Raw genomic sequence first — 18,494 nt, forward strand, 5'->3', positions numbered from 1 at the left:
GTATCTTGCAAACACAATGATCTGATTGCTTGTGGTTACACAATAAATCATTCAGGAGCAATTAGCATGAAAGCTACCATTTTTTTTATCTTTCTTCATATAATTAAAAAGAAATTATAAATTATTTCATGATATAATTAAAATGAAATTATACATATCTCCATCTCAATCTTTCTCAAACACATAAGACTGTAACTCTAATCTAATTCTACTTCCTGGGGGAAAGCACCATTGAGCAAAACAGAATTTCTGACAGGATAACTATAGGATTGCAGAATGAGCTACTGCAAATATCATCCTAACCTACTAGAAGGCAGTCAGTCATTTTTATGGTATTTTGTTATGAAGAAAATTGAAATAATACAAACAAGTATATGCACTGAAACATTATGTGTTTATTCTTGTTATCTGTCAGACAAAATTGCTTGACTTTACTTGGAGCTGAACTCTGGGCAGATCCTTTGGAAGTGGCTGAGATGTGTCTAAGCCTAGTTATCTGGGAGTTCGATTTGGTTGATCCCGAGGTCCTTGTGGCTATGAGTTCAGCCACCTGTGTTCTGGACCTATGCCCCTCCTGGTTGGTTGGCAGATGGCAGAGGTTGGGTCCAAGTGGTGATTAATGCTTCTTTGTGGGAGATAGTGGTACTGCTTGCATTGAAGGAGGCAGTGGTGCACCCCCTTCTCAAGAGGCCATCCTTGGACCCAGCTGTTCCAGACATTTGTCTAGTCTCCAACCTTCCCTTTTTGGGAAGGTCATTGAGACAGTGATTAGCACTCAGATTCAGACAACCTGGATGAAGTGGATTATCTGGACCCTTTTCAGTCTGGGTTCAGGTCAGGGTACAGCACTGAGATGGCATTGGTCATGCTTACTGATGACCTTTGCTGAGGGCTTCGGATGGGGAGGAGGCAATCATCCTGGCTTCCCTGGATATCTCATCAGCTTTCAATGAAATTGACCATAATATCCTTCTGGACTGGCTTTGGAGGTTGGGAGGAACTGTTTTGCAGTGGTTCTCTCCTTGTCTTCATGGCTGGTTCCAATGCTGGTGGGAGGAGAGTTTTGAGTCCTAGGCCCCTGCAGTGGGGAGGGGGGATGCATCAGGGTTTGGGATCTCTTCTTCTATATTGTGTTGTTGAAATGATGAACATTTGCATATTTCAGAATTATTTTTTTGTGAGGAAAGACTGTGAGCTCAATACAATTTTCCTCACAAAAAACCGTTCTGAAATATGCAATCCCATCTTTCACATTTTCATAAAACTTCTGGGCGAGGTCATTCATTGGCATGGAGTGTGATATCCTCAGTATGTATGTGTATGATTTTTATTGAAGAAATTAAGTAAAAACCCTAAAAGATAATAAAGATTAAAAAGGAAAATAGTAAATAGTGAAAAAAGAAAATAGAAAATAGAAAATAGAAAATAGAAAGGAAAGGAAAGGAAAGGAAAGGAAAGGAAAGGAAAGGAAAGGAAAGGAAAGGAAAGGAAAGGAAAGGAAAGGAAAGGAAAGGAAAGGAAAGGAAAGGAAAAAAAAATATATAAAGAAGCAGCTTCCAATCTTCTTGACAGTGGTTATCCTGTAAGATACATTTATATTTCGCCCTCTCTAAAGTAATATCATAGTTTCCTTATTTTTGTAAGCTACCCTTTCTAATCTTCAAACCAATAAATTGTAAGTTTGTTTTTCTCTCTTTTCAGCAAAAATTCCATAAGGGGTTTCCAGTCACTGATAAGTATAGTTGTTGATCTTTCTCTAATCAAACAAGTTAATTTTGCCATCTCTGCTAGTTCTGTCCTCTTAGCAACCATTCCTCCATTGTGGGTATTTCAGAGTCTTCCCATTTCTGCACAAACAATAGTCGCACATTATATATAAAAATAATATTCCATGCTCTTTTCTAATTGGCTGTCCATTAATCCCACTGAGAAAAGTTCTGGTTTCAGTTCAATGCTTTGTAATATATGTGTTTGAACCCAAAAAAATATGACTTTTTTACAAGTCTGATGTCATCAGTATGCTGATGATACTAACTATGCATTTCTAACCCTGGCTGTGCAGTGATGCTGTTGCAGCACTGACTGGGTGCTGAAGCTGTGAGGGTCTGGATGGGGAGGAAATGACTTTGATTCAACACTGGCAATGAAATGATTTTGATTCATCCTGGGAGTGGTTTTGGGATTTTGGCTCTCCAGGGTCTGGTGACATGTCATCTTTGTCTCTGGATGGGGTTGCAGTTCTGCAATTTGGGGATCCTCCTGGACTTATGGCTCCTGCTTGAGGAGCAGGTGGCAGCTGTGGCTAGTGGACCTTTGCACAGATTTATGCTGTGCACCAATTGCACCCTTTCCTGGACTGAGATGCCTTGCTTATGGTCACTCATGCCTTAGTCACTTCCCATTTGGATTACTGCAGTGTGCTTTACATGGGGCTGCCCTTGAAGACCACTCAGAGGCTACAACCAGTTCAGAATGCAGTGGCATGCACAGTGCTGGGCACTTTTAAGTTCACCTATGTTACATCTCTGTTGAATTAGCTGCACTGTTTTCCAGTTTCCTTCTGGGTGCAATTCAAGGTGCTGGTTATCCCCTTTAAATCCTTACATGGCATGGAACCAGGTTGTTTGTGGGGCCATCTCTCCTTGAGATTATCTGCCTATCCCACCAGATCGGACAGGGTAAGCATGTTCCAGGTTCCTTCCCTGAAATGTTGTCACCCAGTGGGAACTCAGAAGCAGATTTTCTGTGGCTGCACCTACCTTATGGAACACCCTCTCCTCCAGGTAATCCAGCAGACCCCTACCCTTTTAGCCTTCGAAAAGGCCATCAAGACCTGGCTTTTTACCCAGGTACTGGACTAGAGTAAGGATGTCTTGGGTTGCTTATTGAGGATCCCAAGGGGTTGACTGAGGTGCCAGGTTTTGATTTTTGTTTTATAGTTATATGTTTTTATGGTTTTCATGGTTCTGGGGTTTTATTGTTGTTGTGAGCCGCCCAGAGTTGTGTTTAAAGATGGGTAGCCATACAAATCTATTAAATAAATAGAGTAAATTATTATCATCATCATCATCATCTTATCCAACTGAATATCACAGACCAATTGGCTGGGTGATGATGTCAATCATTCAGGTCCTAGACAAGATCCAGAGTCATAGAGGTATCATGATAAAATGTATGCTGTTCCAAGTTGGATAATATTTTGTAAAATTATTGTCAAAAACAGTAAGTTTAAATCTTTTAAACAATTAGTGAATTAATCTATTATTGCAACAAGAACTCTAATTACAATCAGTATGACAATTGCTTTTTTTTTCTCCATAGTCCTTCAACCTCATTTTGTAAGGAATCATTACCTTTTCTCATTTTTTTCATTATTTTTTTCCAGTCATTCTTCATCAATTCGTCTTAAATTGAATATACTATTATTGTTGTTGTTATTGTTGTTATTGTTAATATTATTGTTGCTGCTATTATTAGCAATTGTAATGTTACTATTGTGCTGATAGTACACCCTAATCTTATTCCTAGGATGCTGTAGAATTTCTTTCAATTAATTTATTATGTTAAGATATCAGCAAGTTCTACCTTTGTTATTATTTTGCTTACACATCTCTGTACGCTTTCTGGCAACCCACATTTTCTGATAGGAGGGTAAAAAGTCCTATGGGACATGTTCCTTGTAATATCTTGATCTGAGATTTATTTGATGCTTAAGAAACTATGGAGTTGGCAGGTTTCACCAGATACATGATATTCAGTGAAAACATAACACCTACTGTATACATATCCTTTAGCTAACTCATAACAGGCAAATGCAGGAACACCCCAAACATGAAAAATTCACTGAAAACCTTTTTTTCCCCCTTTTGGGAAAAAAGTAGAATGAAGCAGACTGAAGCAGAATGGTCAGAAAGATGAATGGGGGTGGGGGTGGGGAATGGCAGAAATAAATAGTATGAAATAAATAGTATTTCGAAATTTCATTCCAATTCATAAAGAACACTGCACACTGTTCCTAAAGACTGGACATCATAGCAAGATGCATAATAGTAGTACACATTTTGGAGCCACAATAATAAAATAAATAAAATAAAATGGCTTGACAGATCAGAAAGTTTATCTTCAATTATCATTGGAGAAGAAACTATAGAGGGTATGTGTGGTCCAACATGTGGAAAGTAACTAAGTTTGACATGGCTGGGCCATTTCACAAGGAAGAAAGAAACGACTTTGACAGCAAGGGACTGAAATAAGATCCCATAAAGAAAACCATTTAGCAAATCTGCTAACAGCTGAGTGCTGTGTTAGACAAGGAAAAGCTAGTCACTCTTGGGTCAACAGAGGGAGAGAGTCTCCTGTGACCCAGAAAAAGATTACAGATGTATTGCAAAAGGCGACAGCTTTGGAATAACACCATTTTAACAATAATTGCCTTGTTCTCCTTCTCCCCCAAATTATGGAAAATTAGTTCAAATGTAAAAGCTAAGCACTAAGACACATTAAAGACATACACGTAAGTCTAATTTATGTCCACAATCATTATCTCATTTCATCGTTTTTTGTCACGTATAAACACTTCATGAAAAAACAGATGAACAAACTTTTCTTTCAAAAGACAACAAAATTAAAATAAAATATACACCTTCATTTTAATTGGTGGACAGTGAGAAGATGATGAGCAGAAGAATTGCAATGGATCACCAAGGGCATACTGACCATTTCAATAAGCATCTAGGCTCAGTTTGTTCAGTCAGAACAAATTCATTTATACTTCTTTGCACTAACTTGGTTCTTTTTGTTTTTTACTGCAATTGTTTCATGTGTTAGCCTGCGGTAAGATTAGAATGAAGGCACCACATACATTCTTAATGATGAAGCAGATGTCAGATTGCCACTTCAAATAAGGTTGCTTGACACTGGAAATTTTACTATAAGATAACTTCAAAGAAAATAACACTCTGCTGCGTAGGGAAGAGAGGACAAAAAACAAAATGTTGTGGCCACACTTACTTTGGGTCTGGTCTTGCTAGCTGCAAGTTTTGAATTTGTTGACAATCAGTCTATGATCCCTAGGAACTTAATTTTGAAAAAGAATGTGTTTCTGACAGACGAAAAAAAATTCTGCAGACCAGGTATACAGTATATAATATATATGAAAGCCAAATTTCTGCAAAGAATCCAAAGCTGCTAACAAAACAGTCTCCCTATATATAGTTCTTCCCCAGTGTGATGTAGTGGTTGGAACACTGGATTAGAATTACAAAAATCTAGATTTTATTCATTCATAAAACTAGAAGAAGGCATACTGTATGTGATCACTGCCTTTTGTTCTGGGAATAAAGACGGAATATAAGTGCAGTATATTTGTTTATTTGTTTACTCTACTTGTATACTTTCTTTTGATTATGTGTCATAAAGTCATTTTCAACTCCTAGTGACCACATAGATATTTTCATGACGTTCTATCCCTGGCCCTATCCCTTTCAGGTCTTCCAGTGGTGAATTCATTGCCACTATAACTGAGTCCATCTACCTTGCTCCTGGTCATCCTCTTCTCTTTCCTTCCACCTTTTCCAGCATTAGAGCCTTTTCCAGAGAGCTAGGTCATCAAAAATGTGTCCAAAGTAGGATAATTTGAGCCTGGTCATTTGTGCTTCGAATGATAATGAAGGAGTTAGTTTGATTTGTTCAATGATCCATTGGTTTGTTTCCCTTGCTGTCCATGGTATTCTCAGGAGTCTTATCCAACATCAAAGTTCAGAAGTTCAATACTCTTCCTATCTTGCTTCTCCAAAGCCCAACTTTTGCTTCCATAGAGTGTCACAGAGAATACCATGGTTTGCATGATTCTAATCTTTGTAGGTATTGACACATCACAGAATGTGAATATCTTTTCCAAGGCCTTCATGGCTGCTCTACCAAGTGCTAATCTGCAGGATATTTCTTGACTTCTTGTTCCTTCACTCTTGATGGTTGATTGTAAAAGGCAGAAGTTATCTACCACTTTGATATCTTCATTGCCAATTCCAAAGCTGGTTGTTATACCTATTGTCATTAGTTTGGTCTTTTTTATATTTAACTTTAGTCCCATTTTTTTTTCCACTTTGTTCCTTAATTTTTTTTACTGGAGCTTGCACATCCTTTGCATTTTTGGCTATCAGAGTAGTGTCATCAGCATAGCATGTTACTGATGTTTCTTCCAGTTTTAAAATCATGCTCATCTTCTTCCAATCCATCTTCCCTTAATATATATTCACACATAGATTGAATAAATAAGGGGAAATAATACAGCCTTGTCACACTTTTTGCCAACCTAGAACCAGTCTGTTTTCACCATGTTCTGTCTGTACTATGGCTTTCTGACCTATATATAGTATATGTTTCTCATGAGGACAATGATTTCAATTTTTCTGAGCATATTCCACAGCTTGATGTTATCAACCCAATCAAAGGTCTTTCTATAATCAATGAAGCACATACTGACTTCTTTTTGGTATTCTTTGGCTTTCTCAATTAACCAGCATGCATCAGCAATAATGTCTTGTTCTTCAGCCTTTTCTAAGGCTAGATTGAACATCTGGCATCTCTTTTCCCATGCAGAGCTCTAATATGTATTGGATGATCCTTATGATTATTTTGCTAACATGTGAAATTAAGGATATTGTACAATAGCTTGTCCAATCTCCTCTCTTTGGTATTGGAATGTAGATTCACCTCTTCCAACCTGTTGGCCACGGTGTCATTCTCCAGATTTGCTGGCATAATTTGATTAGAGCCTTTACTGATTCTTCCGCTGCTTGCCATATTTCTGTGGGTGTTCCATAGTTCCTGTGGCCTTCCAACTTGGTAATAACCAGAGCACTAATGTAACCATTTTTTCTGATACTAGAGGTTCTTGTAAGTAAAGAATTTACTGACAACCAAAGGAGTATCTAAAATCATAGGTATCATGTGCTCCTAGGTAGCACTCCCACCAATAATCAGATTGCTTCATTTTGTACCAACTGCAATTCCTGGGTGGTCTTCAAAAATAACCCCATGTAGAATGTACTGCACTAGTCAAACTGAGATGTGATGAGACACCATTGTAAAAACCTTGTGAACTATGTAAGGCCACAACTAGAACATGAGACAAAGCTGAGCAAAAGCCTCCTGGCCATGGTTCTACCTGCCCATCCTGCAGAAGCTGTAAGTTTAGGAGGACTATCAGATTGTCGATGAAGACCACTTCACCAGGAAGACCACTTCACCAGGAAGGCCACTTTTAATGATCCACCTGGGGATGAGCAAAGGATTTAGGAGTAAGACATCCCAAAGACAATCCACACCTCCATGGCACAATTAACAAGCCATTCAAGTGTAGGGACGACGCAGCCACCCTGGAAGACATATATGGGGTCTTCTTACCAACCTTTGCCCAGACTGAAGAAGCTGCTAGGACAAGCAGCAAAATGTTTCAACCAAAAAGAAAGAAATCCAGTTGCCATGACTCAACCTACAGATTCTCAGATTGCTGATATGCTCCCTTAAGTACAATGCCACCCCACTGAGACACAACACTGGAACCATATGAGAAACTGAATGACCAGTGATTCTATCTTGTTAGGCTCTAATTTCACCCTGCTTCATCCCATTCAGGCCTCACAGCCTCTAGAAACAGGAGAATATTTTCACAGCATTACAGCACGGAATTGGGTGGTGACATATAACTTACTTGCACCTTGGCTGATGGATGACTTCTCCTAGTAGTTTCATGAGAAGAAGAAGAGAGATAACTGACTCACAAGACCCTCCACATATACAAAGGGTCATGGAAGTGGCCTTTCCACCCCAATCACCACCACTTAGAACCTCCCACTAAGGTGGGAGGACACTGAGAGGTTTAAAAGTGCCAGAAGGGGTACACTTCCTCTCTAGGTATCAATAAAGGTAATCCATTAATGCAACAAATGCTGTTTATGTCTCATGTTTTAATCTTAACTAAATCCTGACTGAAAGGGGACCAGATATATTTTGTTTCCCTCTAGGGTACTTTGTGGCTGAATTCCCCCCCCCCTTTAACAACCTTCCTCAAACAGGGAGGGTTATCCTGCAAAATAGTTATCAAATATGGCTGGATCCAGGACAGCCACCTTAGGAGGGAACATAACACAGGCTGTGAGCATCATCCCATCATGTAAAGATGTGATGACAGTTTCTGAGATCCAAACAACCACACCACCCATTCTTTTCCAAAGGAACCAGGAAAGGACAGGATCCAAAACACAAGTTGCAGGTCATACTTGAAAGCACCCTGTCTACTTCATCAGAGTTTGTAAGCCAAAATGAATCTCAGGTGATATGACAGTCACCCCATCAGAAAAGATTTTGGCAAATCTGACTAAATGTTTTGGCAAAGTGCTGAACAACATGGTTACAGCTGCCAGACAGGAGATCTTTATGTTCCACATTTCCCTAACAGGGAGGTATTGTAGCAGGAAGGCTGTGTTAGTCTATGGTAGCCAAAACTCAGAAGAAAGGGCTGGGTAGAACTTTTTAAATTCATAAATATTATTGTAAGGCATAAGCTTTGGTGAGCTGCAGCTCACTTCAACAGATTCATCTTGTGATAACATTTGTTAGCCTGAAAAGATGCTACCAGGCTTTTCCTGATTTGGGGCTGGGGAGTTAGTAACCCTAAACAAGGTCACTAGCTGAGAGCATGTCAATGCAGTAAGAGAGAAGTATCAGGTATTATCATGTTTAATGTTTCATTTATATATAAAATAAGTATAATATGCAAAATCACAATGTGTTCCAATATCATCAGACTGTACACTGTCCTATCCATTAGTATCCTTGAGATGCCACACAGTAACATTATTTAGAATAGCAAGTTCTCTCTGGAGAACATATTAGCCTTCTAAAATTATGAATAGCATGGATAAAGAAGGTTTTTTTCCAGTTTGGCAGAAGAAATATTACTATTAGAAATGAAAATGGTCACTTAATTTGTCACATTCCACAAAACAGAAGCTGATTAGACTGGCCATCTTACTTCTACAGAATTTCCTATGGCCATGGAGATAACAGAATAAACTAAAAGGTTCATGGTAGGGATTTAGCATCCAGCCTTCCATTGCAGACTAGATGATCTCAAAGCTAGGCCTTTAGGAAATTAACCTCATTCTTGCCATCATCCATGTGAACTAGAATGTTATTCCTTTAAACTTGGGAGCTGTTCTCGCTAGAGCTGAGAATAAGGAAATTTGGAAGTATCAGTATCAACCACAGAAGTAATTTCTTATTTTTTACAACTCAGCCAGGAGATAAAGCAAAAGAATTTCCATCTGCTTTCATTAGATGCCTAGAGTGGACCAGTATACAATCCATGGAGAAGTTCATATTAAAAGTCAGTTAAAAGCTAACCAGTAACTAATCCACCTTTAAATTTCCAACAACACACAAGCAAAATTTAAAATCAAGCATATGCCCTGTTTCATGTATGAGAAAGGTATCCATTAGAGACATGAATAAAATGGTTTAAAATAGAAAAACATATCTATAGATACCTCTATAAATACTTATCCTGGTTTTCCATATTAAAAATAAATACCAGCTTTGGATACAGTAAACCACTGCCACTTAAAACATTGTCTTTTCCTGCTCTCTTTCTCTTTTTTAAACATTAGCTATTATACATATAATCGTTGTTAGGATTAAGGGGGCACTCCTTAGGAAACTCCAGGGTAAAATACTTTACCCTATCTTTATATCCAAAGTCTGTTGATAGGGATTAGACTAAAGCTCATTCGTGGGATTTTAAATATTTACCATGTATCTATTTGTACAAGCTCACTTAGAAGACGTTAAACACTTGGCTAAATACTGGCAAATACTCTTAGTGGTTCATTAGACAAAAGTAAAGCAGTTGGCAAACAAATGGAAAAAAATTATCAAATGCTACACCTAAGGGGGAAAAAAAGGAATAGCAATCATCATATTTTGAACAAGAAATCAGGTTACATTTATACTGTAGTGTACATGATGAATATAGAACAAGATAATCTCTATTACTGCTGTTTACCTTATTTATTTGTTTATTTATTTATCAAATTTGTCACCGTCCATCTCCTCCGACCGGAGGGACTCTGGGCAGTTTACAACACAGAATAAATATACAATAAAAACTCAAATAAAAACACAATAAAATTCCAATAAAATCCCATTAAAAACCAAAACAATTTCTTAACTACCCCAGCTCATAAAATCCAGATGGCCATGATCTCTTCAACCATCATGTAGGAGGGGCACTTCAATATATGTTGAGTAGGGACAAGATAATATTCTGATGAAGAATTTTTATTTGTAAACATAGAAGCACGCAGACAAATTCAAGTTAGCTTATCAACCAATGTGGTATCATTGGTATTAGGAGGGAAAGATCACACAGGGCTAGAACATGCTTAGTGTATGGTATAGCAGACTTCTGTTATCCTTGCAAAACTTGAACATATGTAGAGATTGCTCAGGCCCATTTTGCTATCCAAATCAGGGAAGACAAATTATTCCTGTAAATAAAACACCACAGACTATCGCTATCATGATTCTTCTACTCAATAATTCACTAGCATATCCTAGCACATATCCATCTTCAAAGGGGAAAGATAGAAGTGCCCTTTAGTTGGGCCACTACACAACTTAATTTACTAACATCCTTCTCCATTATTCTGAAGATCTGGCAATCTGCTGGGATGTCCAGTATGGTGTCTTTAGACAACAGTGTGCACATGGCTTCCTATCTTTCCTGATTTTCTAATATTTTTATTTTCCTAATTAGTACATGCCTGTTTTGTGACCAGCAATACCCATCATGGCATTTGGAATGCCATGTCACATCCTTTCCTGGGCATCCTAGTGATCCATGTCACTTCAGTCCTCTTAGTCATCCCTATTCATTGTTCCATGCAGTCCTACAAGTACAGTTGTCTTTGGATATAATTCGTATTGCATCACACTTTCTCTATTTGTAAAGAAAATAAAATTTCACAATTCAATTCTTATTTTTATTCATAAGTTCCTGTATATAAGAAAACATACAAAAAAAAAAAAACAAATATCAGAAAAGTTTGACCATCCTAGCTGATTTAACTTGAGCATCCACATTTTATTTATTTATTTTTTTTTAAAGACATATTATGTGTCTATCCTACCCTGAAAATATGGGCCATCACTTTCTATAATGTGAACAAACTCTTGCATAAGTGGTGGGGAATGATAAAGACTTGATTCTTCTTCCCATTGGATTTGTGTTCTTAGATCAATTACACAGGTAAATATAAATGTCAGTCTTTGCAGTCTCTCATTAAATCATGGCTCTGAACTTGCTGAGATGAGAACTTCAGGCTTTAGCTAAAATCAGCAAAGTCAGAAAAGTAGGATTTTTCAATTTTTTCCTTCAGTATTCTTTATTGCCCATAAGGGCTAATATTAATAACATTTATCTAGCAATTTGCATTTTTATTAACTGATTAATCTTCCTTGCTTCATATTGTGCACATTAAATAGTACTTGTCTTCTCCATGTTTAGTTTAACAATTTCAAAGTACATGCAATATGGCTATAACTGGCTTTCTTTGCTATGTGAATCTGTTCCATCAAAGGAATCAAGAATTTCCCTATAACCAAGATTTAGTACTGTTGCAAATGCAAGTGTCTGTGTGAATTGTTACTGTCTATGCACTGTAAAATACTTCATTCTGAGTGAATGTTAAGGGACTAGGGAGAATTTTTGAAATATAAAGCACCATGTTTGAAGGGCTTATTCCATGTTGAGTTCCAAGTATAGAGCTGGCTTATTCCTCCTTGCTAGCCTATCCCAAGACAGGGTGAGAGGGTAAATGTATTTGAGTGGTTTTTTTTTTTTTTTTTGGTATCAGTTATCTGTGCACTGAGTCAGATTGCTTAAATTTCTAGAAAGAATATTAAAAAACTTCCCTTCCCTTCCCTTCCCTTCTCATTTCTCCTACAGCAGCTTCTATGGCAAGAATAGCCACTATTTATATTGAGATAGATAGAAGAGAAAGATAGGTAGGTAGGTAGGTAGGTAGGTAGGTAGATAATATATTTAAATCCTGCCTTTGTTATTTTTTTTTATAAATAACTCAAGACAGGGTACACACCTAATACTCCTTCCTCCTCCTATTTTCCCCACAACAACAACCTGGGAGGTGAGTATGGCTGAGAGAGAGTGACTGGACCAAAGTCACCTGGGCTTTCATTCCTAAAGTGGGACTAGAACTCATAAACTCCTGGTTTATAGCCTGGTGTTTTTAACCACTAGACCAGAGTGGTCTTTTGGTGACTAATAAATGCATTTAACATTTTTGGAGAAACTGAGGGTTGCCAAGTGAATAGGATCACATTACATCTGTGACTGATGCTGAGTTTTTGGAGACTTGTAAGATTTTGGGGTTTTGTTTTTTTAAGTGTGACATGGCTATGTTAAGTCATACATTACCATTTTTATCTCTTTTCCAAATCAAAATGACAGAAAATAGTCATCTATTTCCATGAAAATGAGGCCAAAAAAAAAAAAAAAAAAGAGGAGAGTCAGAACAAAGAGACTCATGGGTCATATGCAACTTTTGGGTGACATGTTACACCCCTGTTTTTTGGATTCATTAGTACTAACCTGATAGTTATTTTTGTTTTTATTAGCTTCAAATCTGTCCCTTTTGAATGATGTCTTTAAATACAATTTTAATTGGATTTATTGCATTTGCATTTGATTATGTTTGGAACCATCTATTTGAAATTATAATTAGAATGTCATAAATAAATCCTTTTTAAAAAACAAAAACAAAAATATATGATATTGTTTTTACTGGTTTATTTTTCAACTGAAACTTTCTGTGATATAAAAAAAAATTCTGAATTGATATTTATCATTTCAAAATATTTTTAAATGGGTATAACCATTACTGCAGCAATGCAATGAAGCATTCTTCATTCAAGCTGATTTTTTTTCTTTATGATTAAAGACTGCAAAATTAATTGTTCCTATTATTTGTCAAAGATGAATAGTGAATTGTGATGGGAGCTTAAACCACCATTTTCATATTTCCATAAATTCAAGCAATTCAGTATCAGGGAAAAGATCAGAAATAGAAACCACTTTTACATTTTTACTTTTGCTTTTTTATTCTATAATCCAAGTTTTACACTATGACATGACATCTCTATGTGTGTATGTGTCTGTGTGTTTCAGTACAATTAGTGACTACACTATGTTCCTTAGTCATCATCTGCTTGCATACTTCTGTCAGTCACTCATCTAGAAGTGTGGATGTTTAATGTGAGGAGAAAACAGGACTGTTCATATAACCATCATATTTTCCTCTCCAGCATCTATGCTTTCAGATGGGAGTTACGAAGAGAAGCTGTATTTGGGCTCACATCAACTTAAGTACAGCTCTCAGTATGATTCAGGACCCTTGCTTTAATCAGGTCCTGGTTCATGCACAGCTGTACTCATGTTCAGGCTAATGTAATTACAGCTCCCTTTCAGACCTTCTACTGGAAGCTGTAGAGTGGTGGGGATGAGATTGTGTGCAGGGATTCATTTTTTTCATTCAAGATCTCATGCATTCCAGGAAGTCATTGACCAGGGCTGCAACACAAAAGACACAAAGACCAATCCATACCAACACTTTTGTCTCTTGTTCAATAGTTACTGTTTTGTCTATATTTGAGTTATACTTTGCAATGCCATCATCTAACCTAAGGTAAAGGTTCTGGAAGACATTTTTCTGTATGTGAGTGTGCATGAAAAGGAGAAATCCAGGATTAGCATGTGAAAAAATAATATTATAAGCAGTACTGCACCTTGCTCTATTCATAACATAGTAGTAGTTGTGCTATACAGCCTCATAATATCCCCTTGATAGAATTTGATATCTTATCCACTTCTTTTACTAATAAAAATGTTTTCCCCTTTATTCCCTGCAATTGATTCACAAATTAAAATAAATCCCCATTTCTTTGCCCAATCCAGAATTAGCTGCAAACTTAATTGGCAGTTATTTATCTGGCAATTCTTTGCTAATCAGGGGTGTTGAAATCAGGGCTTTTAAAAGAGAAGACTGCAGAACGGTGATGTGATGTTGAAGGAATAAAAATACTGTCTGCATGGTTCACAGAAAACAGATGGAAAAGGCTGCCTTTTTCAAACACATAATCGAAACAGATTAATTGCAGTGTTCAGTGTACTGTAAGAAGCAGAAATAAGGGAGGAAAAAGGGGCTCAGAATATTTCACTGTTTCAGTTTTGATAAAATAGATCACTCAAGATTTTTTTGAATTACCCTTTAAAAAAAAAAATCACTGTAAGATTCATATTTTCATATGCAGGTCAAAAGCCTCCATGGAGCTAGGTAAACATTTTGTAAACACTTGCAAGAAAATACATTTAATGCTGCAGAGAGAATTCACTGAGCTGTCTAATTAGTTTTTCATTTAATATGAATTCAAATAAGAATCACTTTGTGGAAACTACAGGGTGCATAAACAACATCTACAGCTGCATTTCTGAGAAGGATGGCTGTACTGACTGCTTTTATACCTGAAAACTAAAATCATGCCTCTGGCTGTATTAGTATCATAAACACTTTTTAACAAATAGAATTAGGGAAAAATGTAAACCTTTCCTAAGTACCCATTTCCAAAGCACATTTAAATTTTCAGTTATGTTATTAACCTTTTGAATGGCATCTCCTGAGTTGGTCACAACACAAATAACATGTAATCATTTCTTCACTGATATCCTTATTGTCTTAGAAATCACTAAGGTCCCCAGTTTTACAGGTTAGGAATTATAACTGAGATACAGACTCCTGAATGGTTGCACTATTGCATGGCAGAGTTCTGCAATGCACTGAACATGAAACTTCCTTTGCAGATAACTTGTAAAGGACAGTTGGTTTATATGTAATTGTCAGAATTCTAACTGGCACAAACAGGTTTAATACTATAACACCAGTACTTTGGATACTGCATTGGTTGCCAATTCATTTCTGGCCACTTCAAAGTATTAGCCTAGGAAGCTCTACATGGCTTGGCCCCCATGTACTCACAAAACTGATTCTGGATTTTGCCCATGCTATGTGTTCTTCTTGATAAGGGTCTTCACTGCTTGTGAAATGAAGGGACTGGGGACCCAGAGGCAAGCTTTCATGATGGCTGCCCCTACTTTGTATAGCAGTATGCCCCCTGAGGTACATAAAGTGCCTAATCTTTTAATCTTTTAGAAGGCTATGAAGGCCATCCTATTTTAGCAAAAGTCTAACAAAAATCTAACCTAAGGGTGATGCTGGGCCATCTATGTAACAGGAATGAATGAATGAATGAATGAATGAAATATATATATATATGAGTATATATGAGTATATATGAGTATATATGATGAATATATACGTGTGTGTGTGTATCTGTACTCTGTGTGTGTATGTGTATATATATATATATGTATATGTATATATATATAATTAGGTTTCATTTGTTTATGTTGGATGAGTCAGGCCTTTGTAGCTTTATGGGTTTTATAAAGCACCTTGAATTTTAGAAGTGGGTGGTATATAACTAATTGCCTATATAAACAAATATTTATCTGAAACATCAACTGAGTTTCACCCTTGGAAAAGGTATGGCTGCTTTAAGATATTGCATACTGGTATTGTAGATATTGTATTAGCACTGTCACATAACATATTTTTCATGCTTCTTGCTCTAATAATAGATAATGCAAATACAAAATCACTCTTGTATCCAACTTAAGGAGATTAACAACAGCAAACACTGTAGCTGCAAATACAAATAACAGTGACAAAAAAAAAATACTGAATGAAGAATGCAAGCTTTTGGAACCTAGGAAATCAAAGAAAAGCTTCAAATCTCAGAACAGAAAATCTAGTTTTGGAAACCTGCTGCTTACCATCCCATAAGTTTTTGATTAGCCAAAAAAAGGGGGGGATATTTGTTAAAATCATGCCAAGAAAGAAGATGGAGACATTAAAAAAAAACATCCTTACTTTTACCTCTGTGACATTAGACTCTCAGGATTTCAGACTTTTCAAGCCTCTTATATTGGATCACCTTGTGGAGAGGAACTGAATCATTGAAAAGGGAAAGAAATTTCTAAACTGACCGTCAAACCTTCTTCAAAGGCTAAGTCAACAAGGCAGATGATAACAACAAAAATGCCCTTAGACCACCATTAAAAGAAAGGTACTGGGTCCTATAAATATCTGTCTCATAAAATATCTTTGGAAAGCGCTGGTGTATGGAAATAGGTCTTTAGCAAAACAGAACAAATTAACAGGCAGGCAAAGTTCAAGTGGGAGAAGAATCTTTCTCATGCTCCAATTTCAGTTTATTTAGGGCTTTAAAAGTATAACATTTCATTCTGAGCTCACAGGTAGTGAAAATAGCTTGATACTGTAGAATGGGGAATTTAAGGCAGACAAATCCATATACCAACAAGATTGTCACTATTTGAGTCAGCTCCATATACCAAACTAGGGTAATCTAGCTCAAATGAAACTAAAGCAACATGAACCTTTTCAGATGTTGCTGAACTTCAGTTTCTAACATTCTTCATGATTGCCTGGAACTTCTTAGACAAGTTCAGCAACATTCAAAGGGACACACATTCCATGACTCTTCACTACTCATTGATATATTTAAGTTTATATTATTGTGGGTTTAAAAATATATATATTAAAGAAGAAATAAAATATCACTTGCATGTGTAAAACACTTTTTGCCTAATTTGGTATTCACTGTTACCCAGTCAAGTTCTTAGGTGCCATCTTGTACATGGAATTTTTTTATGTTGTTGTTGTTGTTGTTGTTGTTGTTCTAAATTGATGCTGAGAAGCAATAACACATTATGATTCCAAATATGATTCTGGATAAGATATTATAGAAGTGTGCTTTTCTAAACATGTAAGTGTGATCCCCTCCAATTCAATTAAAAAGCAAAATAAACTTGAAAACTAATTGTTTGAGCTTCTAGTTAAGGACTGAAAAATAGACTCAGAAATAGGTTGACTTTGAAATTAAAAGCTCCCAGTACTCTAGTCCAGTGCTTTGCCAATATGGTACAGGTGCACACTCCATGCACTCATATATACATACAAATGGCAGCTGGGACAGATCACAGAGCAAACGTTCATGTCATCAGCATAAACAGAGGAAAAGGAAAACAAAGTGCAGAAAACCACAGAAATGTAATTCTGGGGGAAACCAGAGAATCATCTAGGCTAATCCTCCATCCCTGTATCGGAATCAGCTACTGACTTGCTATGTCTAAAGCAGTTTCTTTGTTTCTGGCAAGCAGTATAAGTTTTCAGCTTCCATTTGGCTCAGCAAGACAGAGCAGGTTTTCATCCCATTGCCTCAAACAACCAGCTGCTGAATAAATTAAAAGCAAGTGTGTGTTACCTTTCCATGTGCTCAGGTGCAATGTATCACACTGTCTGTGGATAGCTGCACAAGGCTGATATAACCTATGAAGATCACATTTCCTACTATACCCTATGAACTGAATCCACTGAAAATATTGTAATGGCAGAATTTTGCTACATTCAGAAAGAGTAACTTGAACTATCAGAAAGTTGGTGTATGGTTAAAAAGCTTTGAACAGGGATGAAAGGTCTTTTTAGGTTCTATTAGTTATTTATTTGTGAAAATAGATAAAGATCATATAAAGCTGCTTCTTTCTACCTTTTATTCTCTCTTTCTGTACTTTTTTTTTTCTTTCTCTTTTTTTCCTTTCTTTCTTTGCTCCTTTCTTTCTTTGCTCCTTTTACTCTTTATTAGTTTGTGTTAGTTTTTATGTTCTTTGCAAATCTTAATAAAATTTATGAAAATTAAAAAAGAAAAAAAGAAATGCAGCAGAACACTACCTTTTCTTTACCTGTGAAGCTTTTAACTGCACATTCCAGAAAGTGTACCACTCAGATAAGATTAGCATGATAGAGGAAGGTGATAATGATTCAGAAAGAACACTTATGTGATAACATCATCTGTTACATCTCCTATCTTTAAACTACATACAGATTTACACACATCAAACCCAGGAATCTCATTAACACAACTAGAGCCTAACTGCTGCTTTAGTCACTGTGACCTCTGTTCTGAGCTGTCATGTTGCCATTTGCTTATTAGTGAAGTACGGTGCTGATTTGTCATCTTTATTGTAACAGTTATGGCCTCTTAGTTAAGTATGTGATCTTTTAGTTGATAATTGTGTACTTCAGCTTGCATGAGGAATAAGTCATCCTTGGGGAGTCCAAGTGTTTATTTTCTGTATCACAACTGTTCGTAACACCAGCTCACATTTTTTAAAAAAAAATCAGTTTACTTTCTTTCTTTTTTTTACAAATTATTGTTTGTATTTTTGTGTAACAACCAAGCTAGAAAATGAGTTTTGGAAAGCCACATGACTAAAGCCA

The sequence above is a fragment of the Candoia aspera genome, chromosome 8, assembly GCF_035149785.1.
Source record: "Candoia aspera isolate rCanAsp1 chromosome 8, rCanAsp1.hap2, whole genome shotgun sequence".
NCBI classification, from domain to species: Eukaryota; Metazoa; Chordata; class Lepidosauria; order Squamata; family Boidae; genus Candoia; species Candoia aspera.